Source organism: Nilaparvata lugens, chromosome 5 (assembly GCF_014356525.2).
Source record: "Nilaparvata lugens isolate BPH chromosome 5, ASM1435652v1, whole genome shotgun sequence".
Lineage (NCBI taxonomy): Eukaryota > Metazoa > Arthropoda > Insecta > Hemiptera > Delphacidae > Nilaparvata > Nilaparvata lugens.
In genome coordinates this window covers 34,262,977-34,276,562 of record NC_052508.1, presented here as the reverse complement: position 1 = coordinate 34,276,562, position 13,586 = coordinate 34,262,977, and the positions used below count along the sequence as shown (strand labels likewise).

Here is a 13,586-nt window from a genome sequence, read left to right as displayed (position 1 = left end):
CACACCACTCAATCCACCCTATCTTCTGGGGTATGCATGTGCCAGTCCGGATCGGAAAAGGAAGGAAGAATCAAACTGTACATCTGTACACTGGAGATGCATTGATACACGTGTATATACAGCCACTAACACGATTATTCCCGATTCGTGTGATCGGATTTGAATTGATTGGCTAGTAATCTCACTCGGCTTGCATGCATGCACCATGTCGTTTGACAAGCACTCCCCCTTACCTCCCCACCACCCACACACGCAAAGCACCATGAGCCGCCTTTGGCACACGTGATCTGAGCACGTAACCCAATTAGGGCACAAAGACCAATATATTACCGTACACCGACACTAGATCTACGTCGTTTGTGACTGTGGCAGATGATATCGATCCGTACCAAAATAAACCACGTTACGGCTCTTGCCTCTTGAATGGTTGACGAACACCACAACCTGACCCCAACTACGCGCAAACTCCATTAAAAAATAATCCCACAAAAGTAGATTCCACCTCCCGTAGTAATGCTATCAATAAAAAGTAACAGAACACAAAATGTCAGATCGCATTCCCTGACACGCTTTTATTACAGTATTCTTGTTGAAGCTATTTCTGTCCCCCTGAATCAAACTTGAAATAACAGTAGTCACACCGATGAGAACAAACACCAACAATCGATACAATAACAGCTGTACAATTCCACACTACCTCTGTCAAACTAGGTGAAGAATGAGAGAGAAGTTGAGTCAGTGAGTGAAAGAAGATGACTGATAGGTAAGTGGGATTTTAATAATCCACGAGATCTACTGATCTAATTCAACTGAGACGCAATGAAATCACACAGTTATTATTATTAAAATTTTATCAAAATTGTACACGTGAAATTCTAACCTTATCTTGGACTTTTTCACCTATAAATTTGGAAGAAAAATAGCACAAGAACTATCGTATTATTTTATTCTTCAATTATATTACATTAGTGTCATTTGCATTGCAAATAAATAAATAAATAATAAATTATTGTAAAAACGAATAGTGGATGGTTGAGATTTATTGGGGATCGAGAGGAATTGAATCATAATCATAGTATAACATTTTGTTCTCGGTGAATACTGAGAACATGTTTGAAAATCGTGTATATATTAGTAAACCCCTTTCATACGTCTACCGATAATTTAGTCTCCAATTAATCAATCAGAATTATGAAAATATGTTCTATATGTTGCTACTAATCTCAATTACATCAATGAAAATGAACTAGAAACGTTAATACCGTAGGCAGGCTAGAAATCATTCAGTTAGGTAGTAGACGTTACTAACTGTGATCCGAAACTAGAGAAAGGAGATAAGAGGAGGCTGGGGAGGCGAATGGAATCTAGGTCTCCGGGTCGAGATCGACTCTCGCACTCACACATTCTCGCAATCGTTGAACATTCTCTCTCACTCAGCAGCAGTCTGGATTGCACAAACAATGTTACTCAATCCCATTCTTCTCCTCGCTTGCACAAACGATCGCTGGCCTCACTCTATCTCTGCATTCATTCAATTTTCTCTTTCATTGTTTCTCTCACTGGCCGCGGCCTCTACCTTGGTCTGCCGCTGCAGCTTGTTTGTAAACAAACGCCCAACACACCTGCGCGACTGCATGAACAGATGGAAGGAGAGCCGACCTAATGAATTCAGAAGAGCCATTCGTTGCTAAATGCACGTAGGCCTCGTACAACCCTCATCTTGCTAGTGCAATCGCTTCCAGGTCAGCTAAAAAAATACAAATTGCCTCTGCTTCGTCTTCAATCGGGGATTGGAAACTATAACTTCAAAGAATATAAGAGTAGCCTACCACATACATGACCAGTGACTATTATTATAGGTAAAAAACTGGTGATGTACAAAAAGCTACACATATTACTGTATTATATAGTAGCCTACTAATGTACTGCATATGCATAGCTATGCTTTCTATGACCATATTCACTAATACAAAATAATGTCATATGTGGTTATTGAAAATCAAGTATTAGTGACTAAAAAGGAGTACTGCTCGTGTGTAAATCTTGTGTTAGCTGTAAGACTTATAATTATTACTTATGTTGATTAACATCAATGAGCTCTGACATCAATAGCCCCCTACAATAAACTGTTAATAGGCTACAACATTAATGTGTTGTCAATGATCGCTATGGAGAGCTTAGTAGTTTGGTAGCCTGCCAAGAACTACTGTTGTCTTGGGGACTGGTTCCAGATAACCTTCACGCTATTATCAGAAATACATTAAATTGTTTGTTATCTTGAAGCACATCTGCCTTACGCAACTGACACCAGGCTACGTCTTACGGAGCAAGAAAGACGTTCTTCTATTCTTGCGGAGAAGAAAACAAAGAAAAATGGCGGCGGAGAAAGCGCACCTGGTGAGAAGCTAGAATTGAGAGACTGAATCGCGAACGAAGAAAAGATGCAGCAGCTGCAAGTGAAGAAGGAAAGTGGCGTTCAGAATAGCAGCAACAGCTTCCCTTCACAACAATAGTGAACCCCTTACAAAAAGGCTGAGAAGGAATCGAACAAAACAAAGAGTGGAGCAAGGGAAGGGCGCCTGTAGCCAAGATGCAACACTCTGCTAACCCAACAGGCAGAGTTTGCTTCTTCAAGATATCTAGGATTGGACCGGGCTAGATTCAAGCGAAACAACACAATATTCAAGTTATTTCTCAATCTTGTTCTATGAGATTCTCATTGATTTACAACATTATTTGTTGTTTCCCAGAAGTTTCCTAGACCTGATTTGATTTATACATTCTACAATAATTATGAACTACTTTTATTACTTTTGTGCATACATTAGTTTACTATTCCAGTTAAGATATTCTATTTGCTGGTACAAAGAATAATATATATTAAGATATAAAAAGAATAAAGGATGATATAGAATAATAAAAGTATAAAGTATAAAGAATAATATATTTAGATGTTTATACATACAGAGTGGGTGAAAAGTCCGAGAACGGTTTAATATCTCATACACAATAGTTATTTGTATATTTAGAGTGAAAAGTACGACCTTTTCTCCCTGTGGGAAAAAGTTTGAAGCCCGAGGCGAAGCCGAGGGCAGCAATTTTCCTGAGGGAGAAAAAGTATTTTTCGCTCGTGATGTACACAACATTTTTCCTCCATCTACATTTTTTTATAGAAACTGCAAATAAGATCATTCTAATAACTTACGTATTGGTGACAATGATTCCTAACAACATAACCTAAATCTAAAACCTAAAAACCGGTCGTCTGATTGGCACTGCCGATTGCGCTATCTATTGGCAAAAGTTGTAACAATTATATCAGCTGGGCAGCTACCAAAAATAGCTGACTCCAGATCACGCGGTTCAGATTTGAATTGCAGATCAAAAATATTTGTTGGCTGGTATTTTGAATAGAATAAAATATTTTAAAAATTGTATGAATTTTTATCGTCTACTAATATTAAGAATAAAATAATTATCATACAAACATATATTTCATGAGTTGATCAAATTTCTGGTTGTGGTATTGAATTCAGTTGACTCAATGACAGACACCTCTATTATGCTTTCTCATCTGAGCTTGGACCTTCTAACCTATTACAATGTAAGTTTCAAAATAGAGATGCTCCCCATGTTATTTAAATGGAGTCACTTTCACTCCCTAGGGAGTTTTTCTGTTTTTTACTACCGAGAGCGAAAAAGTGACACTTTAGGTTTCAGGGAGTAAAGTAAGTACTTTAGACAGTAGGTGGAGGAAAAGGTTATTTGACAATGGGTGCGATTGGGGATCCTACTCAAATTGAAAATACTACTTTACTATGACTTCAAAGATCGGATCCGCCATATTGAATACAACTTTATTTTTTTAAATAGGAAGTCGTCAAGCGATACATGATTTCGATACGAAATTTCAAGAAAAAAAGAATGGCGAAAACCGCATATCGATAACTCAAACCGTTTAGAAGATATTCACATTATTAATCAATATCATGCATAACAGAAATATGAATTAATACATATAAGTGGTATTGATTAATAATGTGAATATCTTCTGAACGGTCTGAGATATCAATGTGCGGTTTTCACCATTCATTTTTTCTTGAAATTTTGTATCGAAATCATGTATCGCATGACCACCTTCCTATTTAAAAAAATAAAGTTGTATTCAATATGACGGATCCAAGATGGCGGACCAGATTTTTGAAGTCATAGTAAAGTAGTAGTATTTTCAATTTGAGTAGGATCCTCAATCACACCCATCGTCAAATAACCTTTGAGTATGAGATATGAAGCCGTTCTCGGACTTTTCACCCACTCTGTATATGCTAAACCATCATCTGTTTCTACAGCCTAATCTCTTCAAATAAACTTTCTATCAAAGTAACCAAATATTTAAATTATTCATCCACGAACTATTGATAAGAATGTGAATGCAATGAAACTAGACCTTTGGTTTGGTAACACCCAAAACAAGAAACACTATGAAACTAAATGATCGTTTCATTTGTATCAATAACATTCATATTACTGAATATTAATACACATATGAACAATGAGTATAGAATGTAATACTATGTATTCATACTCACTGAATATGTGGTCTGACTGTGATTTGTGTTCAAAGTACACCAACCGACGGCATCCAACCCGACAAACACACAATGATGACGGAACATGTCAATAAATAATAATTGACATTGTTATTTGCAGTCATAGACAAGAGATGAGTAACAGAGAGAGACTGAGAGAGAGATTCGGAGAGATTTTGCTGGACTTTGTAGCTGAGCGAGTTTCGTCATGTTGTAAACAAACTATTCAGACTCAACATCACAATGTAGTCCATACAACCTTTCAGTAAGCTTACTATTTGTATTATCCATTTAGGATAATATTGATCAACATTTTTGGTGAAATTATTCGTTGATAAAATATATGTGTATTGGTGAATATGTATCATAATTTTATTTTAAAACGCTGTGCTTTTAAGTAATATAAAAATCGGGCGTATCTCATTTATATTTCTAAACGAGAAATACAAATATTATAATAGAAGAGTTAACGAAATATGGAGACCCCTTTTCTAAACCTTATTTCAACCCAGGGAAAACAGAAATAAAAGGAGGAAAACATACAATCAACTTCAAATAAGTAAAAAGAGTAACGTCGATTTATAATAATAACGAGATGACACAGGCTGGTATGAAGTGAGGGGCAGGCTGCAGCGTTATCAAGCACAGTGACTAGTACTGCATGGTTCAATGAGCAGATGCTTCCCCAGTGAAGCATATCACTATTATCAATTATGAGTTTATTGATCACTTAATTATTGGTAATGTAGTAAGTAGAAGTAGAAGAACTTCAAAGTAGATATTTTGTACCCGTCGTCCAGAAAACAAGTGTGATGAAAATCAAATTATAAATCAAAAGCTTCCAGTAAGTAAAACTCTTATCAATCACAAACTTGTGCAAAAAAGTAACTAACTGATGTAAGTAGATGACGGGACCAAAATAACCTATCAAGTTCCGGCTCCCTAGACATGGGCGTGACGTCACACGTCTCTTATCAACAGCTAGTGTTGTCTGATCAAATTATTGCAACTGAAGCACAGCTGGTTGCCATGTGCCTGCCTACTCTAATTGTCGCCGCTGACACCGTAATTGTGTCACCTTCAAATATAGATCCTGTTCGCTGCATACAATTAAAAGCAAAAACATGTATTGGAATATTATTTAACAAAAGATATATCCTCTGGTGTCTAGCCAGTGTAGGTGTTTTGATCCTAGCATTGAATCGAAGATCCGGTAAGCAACATAAAATGTAAATTGTGTTGAGCCCAATCAATACAATTTGCCTCATTGTTATTGAATTAAAGTCAAGTATCACTTATTACGTGAGTACCATCGAACATTTATTTATCTAACACAAGTGTGCTGTGATAATCTCTGCTTTTCAAATAGAATACACAAGATTGAAAGACTGTAGGAGACAAGTTTTTTCATATATAAGGTATTATTGTCTTAATGCCTAAAATATATATAATTCAACTTTATTTTATTCATGCTTATAATTTGAAATCAGCATAGAAAAAACATATTCTCTTGAATGGTTTAAGCGGGGAGAACACCGCTATTGAATAAAGATTCAATATAATTAAATTATTGAAAAAAAATTCAATGACAGAAAAGTAAGAATGACATTAATTAATTTGATATCCAAAATTATTGTAATGCACTTCAATCTTATCAATTCCAAAGACAAAGCAATAACAATAATTGAACGAAAGCTGTATATTCTTTTCAGAGGAAATACAAAGTTCAAGGAACAGAACCACTTTGGCCTTCAAAATGGTGAACTTCATTACCATGTTTACGTTGAGTTTAATTTGTGTCCCGTCTGTCAACAGAGATGATTATCTGGACGCGGCGACGGGGTTAATAACCGAGGTCATTAACGCACCCCGAAAGTCATTTGGACGCCCGGTAACTGATTAATGAAGTATATACACATGGGGCCGTTATCGATAAGATAGCGATTTTCACAGAACAGCAATGTGTGGTTTTAAGAGAATAAAGATAGAGCATTTTGGCACTTGGGGTGTACGCACGCACATGGAGACAACGCGTTTCCGGGCTGAGAGGCCATTAACATCGGCAACCTGAATGTTAATTATTGTGTGTGTCTTATTAAGACAGCAATCGAATTGTAGTAGTAGTAGTGAGGAGGTTACAGACCGCCAAAGGGGAGTGACCCCGAGACCTTGAATACCTCCCCACCCCCCCACCCCACATACAATGGAGCCCCCGACATGTGCCACCAGGGTTAATAACACCACCCTGCACATGGCGTGCTTGCTTCCTCCAAGGTTAAGGGGCCCCATGGCTACTTTACGAGAGAGCTGTCTCCATTTTCTAACCGCTTTTTGCGCAACTATCCATTATTACTCTTCTACTCCATGTATATTTTGAACTAGAACCGCTTATAGACAGTGTTAGTCTATTTTGAAATGTTTTGAGACAAATCAATCAATACCCAAGCGTTAACTCCCGTCATTTTCATGATATATGCTTAGAAAAGCGTAAAATCAATGTTCAGTTTAAATGGCGTTCAACAAAATAGGTACTTTTCTCTTTCCATTAAATAATGAAAATCTAATGAAAGCACTATCCCATACTCATAAAAATTGAAATAATGAAAATTTTCAACAAAAATATGAATTATATTCAGAAATTGAATGAGCATTTATGATTTTGTCACAGAGGCTATAATAAACAAGATGCAGTGAGTTCCTTGGTAAAGGTAATGATATAACGACCGGTATGAGGGAAGCCATAGAATATGACGAAGATTTAGTAAGAGATGCAAAGGTAAGAGAATAACATAATTTTAAAATGGAATGGAATGCGGAAATGCCACAGCAGACAGTTCTGATTGTGGAAGCTTCTTGATCAGATTCATGGAAAATATTGTACAAAAACAAGTGATGGAATTTTGTCATGAGGTCGTCATTTCTACCTTAACAGTCCAGAAACTATGTCAGATTAGAATCATGGAATGTGTGACGCCTAATCGTTATTGAATTCTCTCTGCTGGAGGCAATTAGAGAGTTCATTGGAAATTCGTCTGGTATACGTAATGACTACAGTATAAATAAAGTTAATAGTATATTTCAAAATATACTATATGTTCGATGAACTACTCAATATAGTGTGGAGTTGGAAATAGCTGAAGGTATTCATCGAAATGACTGCATAACAGCAATATTGAGCAAGATAACTGGGGTTTCAGCAGGGAATAAAAGAAATCAATAATGAAACGAATGAATCATCATGAAATATTCACGATTGCAATAATACTTAATCAGCCTACAAACAGCTTCCAAATTGTTGGTATTCTTGGGGTCCAAGGATACAGTTAATTCTTGTCGGCAAGCTGGAAATAACTGGGCTATTTTGCTTGCCTTTCACACAAACTAAAGAACAATTTACGCCGGGTAGAATACGAGAGGTGAAGTTTGCTTCACGCGCTCTCACAGCCCACGAAACTTCATTCAGTGCATGAATATTGTAACAGGGATACGGATTGAAGTGTCATAGTAAAAGAGGGTAGCAAGTTTTTTTTTTACTTTGAATGCGTCTCATTGCACGCAAAGGGGCAAGAGAGAATGAGAGAGCGAATAAACAAGGTATGTAGAGTTGAAAAGAGAGGGACGACTGGAGAACGTGATCCTTGGCAGGAGTGCTTACTGTTTTGGGTGTTCGGAAAGGCGGGGGGGGGGGGGTTTGGAGGAGACGTTGATGGAAGGTAACTGAAGCAAAGGAAGCATCGTAGTCGTCATAGTCGTTGAGGGGAGCGAATATTTTTATCCTTCCTGTCTGAAAAGCAAGGTTCAACGACCACTTGTGAACTTGTTTTTAGTGGGGAAAAACTTATTTTAATACTCTTCATTTCGATTTACAACCCAAGTTTCTACTAGTAGTTCTGTGAACAGTAGACCTCACGCAGTATTTCTCATCCACAAGTATCTGATTGAAACTATAGACCTTATGGAAATACAGCAATAGACTGGCTTCTCCACACATCTGTGTAATCACTTGTCAGCTGATTTATGATGAATAATTCTATAGTCTGATTTTTACTCTAATATTGGCGTATGAAGGATGCTCCTTTTTCCTTTTATATTATCCTTGAAATACAAAATTTCCAAAAACCTTGTATATACGTCGACGCGCAATTTAAAAAGGAACATAACTGTCAAATTTTATGAAAATCTATTACCGCGTTTCGCCGTAAATGCGCAACATATAAACATTAAGAGAAATGCCAAACCGTCGACTTGAATCTTAGACCTCCCTTCGCTCGGTCAATAATTGGATCTTAGAAAAAATATAAATTTTAATGTATTTTTGCCAACTTACCCATCCTCCCCTTTAATTTGTCGTATCAAACTTAAAGATTGATTGGTTCAGTGGTCCTGAGATCTCAGGGTTGAACTGTGCATTAAATATATAGATTGAGAAGTGATGCACTACCCTTCCACAACCATAAACTCTCAACTCGATTAGAAAATACCAGATATTGTGATTTTTATGCATTTCATAAGGAAAAATCACCAGCAACCTGCAAAATCTACTCTCTCTTTTGGTTACGTTCACTGTGACGTGTCTCTCTCTTTCTCTCTCTCTCCTGCCTTGCAATGCCGACGGAACGTGCTGATGAATGAGCACATTTTTTCCAGCGTCTAGCGGATTCCTTTCCGGTGGCTGAAATGCTCAAATAGCCGGTCATACATCTCCTAATGGCTGAGTGAGGTCAACTATTACTTTGTTCACCTGTGTCATCCATCCACGTCCATAGAATGAATACCGACTCATTCATCCAAGTATTTACTGGTATGGCCTCTGCTAGGCTCAGTATAGCCTCTGCTAGGCTCAGTATGGCCTCTGGTAGGCTCAGTATGGCCTCTGCTAGGCTCAGTAGGCCTCTGCTAGGCTCAGTAGGCCTCTGCTAGGCTCAGTATGGCCTCTGCTAGGCTCAGTATGGCCTCCGGTAGGCTCAGTATGGCCTCTGCTAGGCTCAGTATGGCCTCTGCTAGGCTCAGTATGGCCTCTGCTAGGCTCAGTATGGCCTCCGGTTGGCTCAGTATGGCCTCTGGTAGGCTCAGTACTGTCAGATGACTGCATTCCTGAATGAATCGGGGAATGGTCGCTTGGTAGCAGCACTGCAGAGTGAGGTCAAGGTTAAGGACAACAGTTAATGCCTAGTTTTATAATGAAGCTGGTAGAAAATCTTCAGAATCAAATCTACAGTAGGCTATCTTCCTTATTCGGATCAAGTGATTGTAATGTAGGAATAATCAGGGAATTTCATTCTCTTCAATTAGTGATTTGACACATCCACGACAGGGATTTTGTGGAAGATCATACCATTCCGCATATCAGGTGAAATTTATTTCACGTTTTAGAAGAATGTTGAGGCATTTGGTACAAACTTCTCACTAAAAATCAACGAATTCACGTAAAGTTTTGATGTTTCTTCACAACTGAATTGAGTGCACGTAACAAGCTTATGTGGAAGGTATAATTTAGAGATAAGGTGGGGATGATAAGAACTGTTTCTAGGAAAGTAATAGGACCGCTATTTGGGACAACTTGAAAAATAGGTTGATAACTACTGTGGAAAAATACAAACTGATAAGATAATCGCAGTCAAAAAAAGAAAGGGGACAATGTTAATTGTTTTGTCGATGAACATTGTTGAGAAACTGGTATCGGCAAATACTTACCTTTCGAAACTTATCAGTTGTAGATAAGAACAATACCTTTTACTGTTACAATATAGTGGTTCATTTTTCGTGGCTAAATATTTTGAAAAGGATTAGTGTAAATAAGTTATCATTGTCTTTCTTACTGTATCATAATTGATTCAAGTGAGGAATTATCTACATAATATGCCGTTTAAAAGCTTGACAAATGTGATGGAGTTCAGATTTTAGGGTTGTAATGTTGATTTTTTGTTTTTGATTTTATAAGGATATATTATAAAAATTTCAAGACGAAAATCGATTCTATTGGCATTTCATGTTAAGGGATGGTGAATAAACTAAATTTTACTGTATAGACTTTACATTATCTCTACAAAGCATGTTATTGTTATTCATTTTCCGAATTTTTTCAATAAAATATCCATCGTTATGTGAAAGAAAGAGTGGAGGAAGAATATTAAGTATCCGTCACTTGCGACAAAGGGGAGGGATAGCTGTTGACTGGAATGACGTGTGAATTAGTAATTTTCCTCAGGATTGACAATTCCAAAGAAAAGCAAGAAAAAAGAAGAGGCTTTCAGCTTTGAGGATCCGTGCTTCTGCCATCTGCCGGAAGGGACGTTCATTAACACCAACACTGATGCTTGAGGGCACTCACTCACCTCACCATTACCAATATGAAACTGTGGAGAGCGGTTACGCTTCATATATCATTTTGTCTCACACCGTGATGCCTTTCTACTGTTACTACTACTACTACGTCTCGTCTACTACTTACTACTACACGAGGCAAGTACGGCGCGAGTTAAGGTCGTTGAACCTTGCTTTTCAGACAGGAAGGATAAAAATATTCGCTCCCCTCAACGACTATGACGACTACGATGCTTCCTTTGCTTCAGTTACCTTCCATCAACGTCTCCTCCAAACCCCCCCCCCCGCCTTTCCGAACACCCAAAACAGTAAGCACTCCTGCCAAGGATCACGTTCTCCAGTCGTCCCTCTCTTTTCAACTCTACATACCTTGTTTATTCGCTCTCTCATTCTCTCTTGCCCCTTTGCGTGCAATGAGACGCATTCAAAGTAAAAAAAAACTTGCTACCCTCTTTTACTATGACACTTCAATCCGTATCCCTGTTACAATATTCATGCACTGAATGAAGTTTCGTGGGCTGTGAGAGCGCGTGAAGCAAACTTCACCTCTCGTATTCTACCCGGCGTAAATTGTTCTTTAGTTTGTGTGAAAGGCAAGCAAAATAGCCCAGTTATTTCCAGCTTGCCGACAAGAATTAACTGTATCCTTGGACCCCAAGAATACCAACAATTTGGAAGCTGTTTGTAGGCTGATTAAGTATTATTGCAATCGTGAATATTTCATGATGATTCATTCGTTTCATTATTGATTTCTTTTATTCCCTGCTGAAACCCCAGTTATCTTGCTCAATATTGCTGTTATGCAGTCATTTCGATGAATACCTTCAGCTATTTCCAACTCCACACTATATTGAGTAGTTCATCGAACATATAGTATATTTTGAAATATACTATTAACTTTATTTATACTGGGTGTGTGCAGTGGACAGATTATTAAATAACTAGTAGTTCTGTGAACAGTAGACCTCGCGCTCAGTAAGTTACATTGATCTGTTCTTGTTTTCTCAAAAATTAATAAATAGTTAATCAATTTAAAATGTCTAGAAAAAATCCTAAATAAACATAGAGCTTTCTGTCCTATCGTACCGTGACGTGTCGTCCCGGAATGTGAGTGTGAGCGCTGTTATCAGGTCTGGCTGCAACTGTCTACAACGTTGATAGAAAGATACATTTTCAAGATGTTCGATGTTTTTGTTTTTGAACGGGTAGTATTATAGTCAACTGTCTACTAACGTTGATGGAAAGATACATTTTCAAGATGTTCGATGTTTTTGAACGGGTAGTATTATAGTCCACTAAACAGTTCGAACCCACTAGAACGTATCAGACACGGACCGTGTCAGACCATGCCAGGCACGTAAAATAACAACTATGCCCACTACACCGGATCAACAGCGGTCTATGCCAGTACATTACGCGTATGGTACGCGTATGATACGGGTATGAGGATAATGAGGTTATTGTAAGATTGTATCCTACAAGCTATGTGTCTTATGTGTCCATAATAATACATCCTGCACCTCCAATCTGTAATGTAAACTACATTTTATGGAAAAATATCACTTGTATAAATTGTTACAGATCCACGTATCAACCACACCATCAGAGAGAGCATTTCAAAGATACTACGTACTTAAAGATGGGATCAAAATGACGTGATTCAAGGAAAAGATTTCACCTCTACGAAGATCTGACAAATTTCATTGCTATATTTTCTGTGCTCTGGTTTACAAGAATATTTTATATTAGAGTTATGTAATCGATGAGAGAAAAGTACATCAATTTAATAAATTGGCGTTGGAAATGGTATAATGTGGGACAGCATCGGCGCCCACCAATAAATATATCGGTGCTGACTCACAAATCGTGAATGCCAGATTGGAATGCCTACCCGCTGCACTCCCGTTCCTTTTGCAAAACTTTGCAACTCCTTTGAAGAAGCATTGCTGTCCGTCGGCTTCCTCCTTTCGCCTTCTTCTATCCTTTTCTCTCCTCCTCACCGCCCCAGCTCTGACCTCCTTGCCAGGCTAAGGAATGTGTGACCGGAATTCCAACGCTGAGCCAAGCTGCCTCCTGCTAAACAGCCAGCCAACAGCCAGCCAAGTCGGCTGGCTTACACTTTTTCAAAAACCAAATCTGTTTTAGTATTTGTAATGTAAGGAGTATTACTAGCAAGGCATTGAGTTTAAACAAATTATATTCTTACTATAAATACATAATAAATATTCAATTTTAGACGACTAACAAGAATACCATAGCGTTCTTATTGAAGATATAAGGAGAGATAGAAAATAATACAAAATGATGCAGTAAGCTCTTCTGCAGTATAATAACTTGGGAATTCCAAGTGATAATGCAAGACTGAAGTGCAATCAAATAGTCAATGAAATCAATTTCAAGGAAATATAGTGAGCACTACTAATTATAAATATTTTGGAATTCAACATAATAATACAATGATAAACTGCAATGATAAATGAAATAGTCCTGGATTTTTTTTTACTTAGTATGATGAATAAGGAATATCCGATTTCTGACAAATTCAGAAGGAATTCACGGAAAAGATGATAAAAATAAAAATGAGGAACTGTCTAACAGGAAAATTGGAATTTATGATAAATTATGTGAATTGTACTGATAAGTGCATAATCGGTTGAAGAATTGCGGTTTCCC

General features: G+C 37.5%; 1 protein-coding gene across 5 annotated transcripts in view; it reads right to left on the bottom strand.

Moving 5' to 3' along the window:
* The window catches only part of LOC111059847 (3-phosphoinositide-dependent protein kinase 1), a 55,183-nt gene that overhangs the window by 32,312 nt on the left and 9,285 nt on the right, over positions 1–13,586 (bottom strand). The window contains exon 1 of one of the 5 annotated variants that reach the window (XM_039428222.1): positions 4,590–4,735. The exons of the other annotated variants lie outside the window; for them this stretch is intronic. The gene's annotated coding sequence lies outside the window, so the exon portion shown is untranslated. Of the gene's footprint in view, positions 1–4,589; positions 4,736–13,586 lie in introns of those variants that run through there. 5 annotated transcript variants of the gene reach the window in all.